Here is a 7,255-nt window from a genome sequence, read left to right as displayed (position 1 = left end):
GTAGAGACATGATTTAGACCCAAAGGACTGGTCCAGAGGCTGCCCTCTCATCCAGTCGACATGCTCCAGCACTTGCTGGAGCCCCAAACCCGTTCCCCAAATCGTGGTTCTTAAGGGTTGCTTTAAGCCCTTTCTGCTCTCCTCAAGCCCTCAGTTCTTTGCCCCAATGCTCGGCTGGACCATGAAGAGCAACTTCGGTTTTGGTCCATTGAGAACTAAGAAGGGTCTGAGATTGGACCTCTTGCACATTAACAACTGAGCCTGTAACCAATTCCTAGCTGCCAGAAGACAACACGGGGTTCCAGGGTCAGAGACAAAGGAATTTACAACTCTCCCCAAGGCAGCAAGCACACGCTTCATGTTCCCAAGGGGACCCTGTGCCCTCCCAGCCCTGTCCTGGTGATGGGATGCTGAAAGGTCCCCAGGGAGCCCATTTTTCCTCCAGCCTAGACTACGGAACTCCAGGGGCCTTACTTAGGCCTCTTGTCAGACCTGTTTCCTGAGAACTAACCCTGCCTGGGAGGCATGTGTGCCTGGGCATGAAGACCTCATCTGCCAGCCTGTGCTCATGGCTCTGCCACCAGCATTTAGGAGGCGCCTGCATGGGGTAGGGGGCTTCCCAGGTGGCGCAGTGGTAAAGAACCTGCCTGCCAGCGCAGGGGATGCAGGAGGCTGCGGGTCCAGTTCTTGGGTCGGAAGATCGCTGGAGTAGGAACTGTCAACCCGCTCAAGTATTCCGGTCTGCAGAATTCCATGGACCTAGGAGCCTGGCGGACTACAGTCCATGGGATCGCAAAAAGGCGAATACGACTGAGCACGCGCGCAGGCAGAAGCCTTCAAGGAATAGGCGCTCGATAACTGGGGGAGAATGAAGGCGTCCAGGCAGCAGGGAACCGCCTCCTGTGCCCTCCCCAGCGGTGGGTGCCATCAGGCCTCTTCTCACCTCTTTCTTCCTCCTCATCTCCTTCCAGGGTGCACTCCCCAGCAGGGCATTCAGTGTGTGTGTGTGTGTATATGTGTGTGGCACGCGCACACTTGAGCCCATGTGCGGATGCCCAAAGGAAAGGGTCCCACGTGGGAGGGGTGGGCAGGGTACCCCAGGACCTCAGGCCGTCTGGTTCCCAGAGCAAACCCCACGGCAGGGCTGAAGCCCGGCCTCGGAGCCTGGAAGCCTGCCTTCCCCTCTGCGCGGGGCTCTCCTGGCCTGTTTCCTAACTGTCCCGTGAGGGCTTGGACAAGGACTGCTCAGGAGGCTCAGGGCGCTCACTGCCCTGACTCTCCCTCCTGGGGGCTGGGGGTGCGCTGCAGGCTCTCAGCCCTCCCCGCGCGCCTCGGGACGGGGTGCGGGGAGAGCCGCCAGGGGGCGGGGCCTCGGTCACCCCTCCCACGCGGCCGCACCGCGCATGCGCGTCCCCCCTCCCGCCCCGCGCGCGCCGCCAACGGCCCCTCTGGTCGTGACCGGCCGCCGGCCCCCCAGTGGGCTGCGCTGGGGCCTGTGTCCCCTTGAGCTCCGACTCCGCCCCCGCCGCAGCCAGGCCGGCCGCCAGCGCTGGGCCGGGTGCTCCTGGAGAGCAGGAGGCAGGCCAGTCCCCGCGCAAGCCCCCAGCCCTCTGTCTGGACCCCAGGGCCCGGCTGGGTGAGTCGCTGGACGCCGACTCGGCAGGGAGAAGGGGAGGCCACCACGTCCCCGCGCCCTCTGCCCACGTTGCTTGTCTTTCTGACAGCACCCCAAGACTGAGGTCCGGCCTGTCCGCGCGGGCAGGCCTGGCTGGTGGCCGAGGGTCAGAGGGAGCCGCGGAGAAGGGCGCCCAGCACCCCTATGGGCGAGAGTTGGGGGGCAGTTACTGTTAATAGTGAGCCCTCTCGTCACTCAGTGATGTCACCCCACTTTGTAGATGAGCAGCGGTCCCAGCACTCAAGGTCATTCAAGTCTAAGAGACCAAGTCCAGCCGTGACTGGGGCGGTCAGAATCATGGCTCCTCACGTTCACTGAGCCCACTCAGGGGACCTCCTGAGTCCAAGCACTTTGGGTGTCTTCCTCTCCCTGCTTTAACCCCAGCACCCTCTCCCAAGGTCAGAGTCACTGATCCCGTTTTCAGTGGAGGAGACTGAGGCTCAGAGAGTCACCGCGTGAGCTGGCCTGTCACGGGCTGTGACGTGGCCCCGCTGTGGGTTTGAGTCCAGGCCAGCCTGGCCCCAAAGGCTGTCCTTGCACAGGAGCCTGAGGCTCTGAGTCCGGCCTTGGAGGTGAATCCATTGTGGATGGGGGTGACGGGGTAGGGAGGAACTTGGGAGGGTCCCTGGGGGAGGAAGGCAGTAGGGAGCCTGGGGTGGGGATGAGAGGTGCTCACCGGGGAGGGTGTCTGGACCAGACCACACAGGACTCTGAGTGTGGGGCCAGGGGTCAGAGGTCAGTGCAGGGTGAGGGGGACAAGGTACAGGCTGTCTGGTCAGAACCCCCACTTCCTAGCTCCTAGATTCAGAGTTGTTTTGGTGGACCTGTGTTCCAGCCCATATAGCATGGATCCCAGAGAACCCCCCAGAGACACGGAGGCAGCCTCTGTCTCCTCCTGTGCTCAGTGGAGGCTGTGCAGTCCTCCTCCTCCTCTCAGGGAGGGGCCTGCTGCCCTGAGGGCCCAGGGGGGCTTCTCGTCAAAGCCCTTCGGGTACCGTCTGGACCAGAGAGGTCCAAGTGAGGGGCCGGGGGGATCAGCAGGGCACTCTGGCCCTTGTCGCTCTTCTGATGTCCAGGCTGACATGGATGCAGGGCGTCCTTCACCTGCTGGTTGGAGAGCAGCGAGAAGCTGACGTGGCAGACCCTGAGACCCAGCCCTCATGTGTCCAAGGCTGCCAAGGGCGTGTGGAGCTGAAGACGAGGGCTGCTGGAGGCCGAGGGCCGTGGGGATGCTGAGGACGGAACGTCTACTCCTGGCCCCCGAGGAGTGGAGGATCAGCAGCGCCCAGACTCCGCAGGGCGCCCCGTGCCAGCGTCCACCTCCAGGGGCTTCTAGGAGCTGGGGCGTCTTGGTCCCCTCTGGGTATGGAGGGAGTGAAGTACGCTGGAACTGGGAGGGGCTGTCCCAGAGAAGGGGTGGGGCAGTCATCTCCTCCCCCTGGCCACGAGGGGGGCCAAGCTCATGTTGGAAAAGCTCATGTTGATCCTCTCCGCTTGGGCCTGGAGTGCGCACCGAACAGGTGAGCACCTCCCCAGCCGCTGATTCCAGGCCCTCTCCTTAGCTGATCCCAGATCTGGGATGGGAGCTTCTGCTGGTCCTGGGCTCCGTGTTGGGGAACTGGTGGCTGGATGGAAGGACCGGCTTTGCCGTTGTCAGATCTGACGGACGGATGCTTTTGAGTGCCCACGGGCATAGGCACCAGGGACCCAAGCCTGGAAGGTGTGAGGGAAGCACCCAGAGGCAGAGCCTGGTGGTGGTGGGTAGGGCCTGTGACGTGGGCAGTGCCCCTTTGCAAACTTCAGCAGGTCCTCTTGTTTTCAGATCACAGACAGTACCTGAGGCTGTGGTCTGTGAGGGGCCGGGTCAGCCCGTCCATGGCAGCCACCAAAGCCTGGGGGCTGGCAAGGTTCAGGGTGAAACTGTAGTCGGGCGGGGGGTGGCCATGAAAAGCACCTGGTAGCCTGGTCCACTCCAGTGTGTGACTGTTGTCTACCCAACAACGCAGACCTGGGGAGTTGACCGGCTGTTGTCTGGGGCTGGTGAGACGATGCCCTTGATTGGCTCAGTTTGGTCACTTAGTCGTGTCTGACTCTTTGCAACCCCATGGACTGCAGCACTCCATGCCTCCCTGTCCATCGCCAACTCCCAGAGTTTACTCAGATTCATGTCCATTGAGTTGGTGATGCCATCCAACCATCTCATTCTCTGTCATCCCCTTTTCTCCCCTCCTTCAATCTTTCCCAGCATCAGGGTCTTTTCGAATGAGTCAGCTCTTTGCATCAGGTGGCCAGAGTACTGGAGTTTCAGCTTCAGCATCAGTCCAGTGAATATTCAGGACTGATTTCCTTTAGGATGGACTGGTTGGATCTTCTTGCAGTCCAAGGGACTCTCAAGAGTCTTCTCCAATACCGCAGTTCAAAAGCATCAATTCTTTGGTGCTCAGCTTTCTTTATGAGCCAACTCTCACACCCATACATGACTACTGGAAACACCATAGCTTTGACTAGACGGACCTCTGTTGGCAGAGTAATGTCTCTGCTTTTTAATCTGCTGTCTAGGTTGGTCATAACTTTCCTTCCAAGGAGCAAGCGTCTTTTAATTTCATGGCTGCAGTCACCATCTGCAGTGATTTTGGAGCCCCTCAGAAATAAAGTCTGACACTGTTTCCACTCTTTCCCCATCTATTTGCCATGAAGTGATGGGACCAGATGCCATGATCTTAGTTTTCTGAATGTTGAGCTTTAAGCCAACTTTTTCACTCTCCTCTTTCACTTTCATCAAGAGCCGTTGATTAGACAAAGAAGAGCAGAGTAAAACCAAGGTTAGCAGAACAAAGGAAATAATGAAATCTAGAGCAAAGATAAACGGAACAGAGGAGCACCCGAGAAAATCAGTAAAACAGTCGTTTCTTTTAAAGATGCACAAAACTGGCAAGTATGGGAGAATTTTATGGAACAAGTTACTTAACCTAAATGAAATGGAAAAATTCTGGAAACACACAAACTACCTAAACTGATAGAAGAAATAGAAAGCCTGGTTAGCCTATAATCATGGAGACTGAAGCAGTAATAAATTGTCAACAAAGCCAAGCCCAGAGCCCGGTGTTTCATCTCAAATAGTTAGAATGCCAGTTCTTCCTAACTCTTCAGAAGACAAAGGAGGGGATACTTTTAAATGCACTGTGAGATACATGCTGTGATGCCAGCATTAACCCAATTCCAGAGTAGCCGCAAGAAAAGACATCTACGAGCCAAAATTCATACGGATAGAGACGCAGAAATGCTCAGTAAAATCCTGGCAAACAACATTGAAAGGACGGTACATCATGACCAGCCTCCCCGACAGCTCAAGCAGTAAGGATTCTTCTTGCATCACAACAGACAGAAGACACGGGTTCAGTCCCTGGGTCGGGAAGATCCCCTGGAGAAAGAAATGGCAACCCATTCTGGTATTGCCTGGAGAATCCCACAGACCGAGGAGCTGATGGGCTGCAGTCCCTGGGGCTGCAAAGGGTCAGACACGACTGAGCATCCAGGCAGCAGGTGACCGATGACCCCGCTGTGCAGACAGGGAGAAGGGAGGCCCCGAGAGGCACACAGCTTGTCCAGGGTCCCATCACTGGTGACGAGGAGGAGCCAAGTCTGAACCCAGCTGTGTCCCCAGAGCGGGGCCCTGGCTGCACCCAGGCCTCCCCGTTGGTGTCACCATGCAGGAACATGGCATGAAGTGGGGGTGACCCCTCAGCAGCCCTGAGGGCCCTTGGGGGGCTAATGTTTGAGCAGGGACCCCAAGTTATAGGAACTCCAGGAAGTGACGTCCCCTCCCTGATGATAGAATCCAACAGAACTGGGAACCCTGTAACCAGGCGCCTCATCCTAAAGAAGCCGCTGCCCAGCTGGCCTGGCCGGAGCCCTCAGTGAGCAGCGTGTCCTGTGCGTCCTGAGGTCCCGAGGCCGCAGCCACAGACATTGTCTGGTCATTTGCCCGGAAGAACCAAAGGTGACACGGGGAGGCCCAGGGCAGCCCAGTCCCGACCCAGCCACCTCTGGGGTCCCACGCGGGAGCCCTGCGTCCCCTCCCCGTGTGTGTGGGAGGGGGGGCTCATGTCGGGTAGGCCTGCCCCGAGCGGGAGCAGGCTGAGGGGTCAGAGGGCTGGCTATGTTAACCCCCAGGTGAAGATAGCAGGAGGGAGTGGGGGACCTGGGGACCCTCTTGGCCGAGGTTTGTCCCCAGTCCTGGGGGTGGATCTCACTTCTTCCCGGGACAGGTCTGTGCACGATCTGGGAGCAGAAGGTCCAGAGGCGGGAAAAGCATCATCCTCGTGTGGGCAGGACTCTGGGTCCTCAGGCCGCCGGCCCGAGGGGGTGGAGGACCAGGGCACCCCGTCCATCCCTGAGTGAGGGGCGTCCATGTGGGCGGCACGGGCTTGGGGATGCACCGGGGCAGGAAGGGGTCTCAAGGAGGGCCGAGGTGGCTGGGAACACCCACCTGCACCTGCCTCCTGCAGGGGACCCAGGGCAGCGGGGACTCGCCTTCCTGTGACTGCCGGCAGCACCGGATCCTGACCCGGGACCCTTCCACCTGCTCCCCCGCCTAGAGCTTGCCTTCCCCCTCCCTGATATTTCTGTTTCTAATTTCTGCTTTCCATTTCTTACCTTTTAGCTGAGGCCTTGCTGTCACAGCGTTTAATTCTTTATGCATTACATCGCGCACTTCCTGAGCATGGAGTGCGCTCAGGGTGCTGAGCGGCCCTCCCCGCGGCTTCACTCCAGAGGAAACCCTGACCCCAGGGCTTGCTCCCTGGCCGCACTCACCTTCCCAGATGGACCGCCTCCCTCGGCGGATCTGCTTCTGACCTAAAGGAACAAAAGGCCTCGCCCCCCGCCCCCTCCCCCGGCCCTTGGCAGCCCGGAATCTGCTTTCTGTGTCTCGTCTGCCTGCTCTGGGTGCTTCCTATAAACGGAACCAACTTACAGGCGTCTCTTTGATGTAGCCCAGATATGTTAAGTGGGGAGTGGTTAATTTTTTTAAAATTTGAAGTAGCATTCTTGTTAAAGGGAAATTCTAGGTGAATTAAAAATATGATGTAAAAATTGAAGTCTTATGTAAATACATGTACAGTCTCAGGGTGGAGACCCGTGCTCTAAGCGTGGCCCCAGAGCCAGGAGACAGAGGGAAGTGCCTGGCTCCTCCCGTGGCCAGACGTGCCAAGAGCTGGGAGGACAGACCACGAGCCGGGACAAAGCCCCTCGCGTCCCAGGGCCAGAGAGCGGTTTGACACCCCTGTGGTCCCCAGATCTTGAAAGTCTGTTCTAAAAAGGGACAGAGGACAGACAAGGGCACGTCTAACAGGAGGCGACGCACGTGGTTGGTGCACGTGAGAGACGCTCGGCCTCCCGGCAGCACGAGAACGTAAACACTGGAGACAGCAGTGTCGCCCCGGCCCTGGCGGGTTTCCAGGCTGGTGACGACCAGCGCTGGGGACAACGTGAGGAGAGGCCAGCAGACCCCCTGCAGGGAGGTGTGGAGGACACGCCTCTCTGGGAGAACCGTGCGTGGGACCCCAGGGCCCCACAGGC

General features: G+C 58.8%; 1 long non-coding RNA gene across 6 annotated transcripts; it reads left to right on the top strand.

The window, feature by feature from the left end:
- Positions 1,423-6,774, top strand: LOC102168737. 6 transcript variants are annotated; one of them, XR_001918888.1, is made up of 4 exons: positions 1,423-1,636; positions 2,079-2,247; positions 2,752-3,195; positions 5,511-6,774. It is a non-coding gene; the product is annotated as an uncharacterized LOC102168737 (long non-coding RNA). The 6 variants fall into 6 exon arrangements; XR_001918887.1 differs by having other exon boundaries at positions 2,074-2,247; XR_001918886.1 differs by having other exon boundaries at positions 2,060-2,247.

Source organism: Capra hircus, chromosome 11, assembly GCF_001704415.2.
Source record: "Capra hircus breed San Clemente chromosome 11, ASM170441v1, whole genome shotgun sequence".
Taxonomy (NCBI): Eukaryota; Metazoa; Chordata; class Mammalia; order Artiodactyla; family Bovidae; genus Capra; species Capra hircus.
Note: the sequence above shows the minus strand (reverse complement) of the source record. Positions and strands in the feature narration are given on the sequence as shown.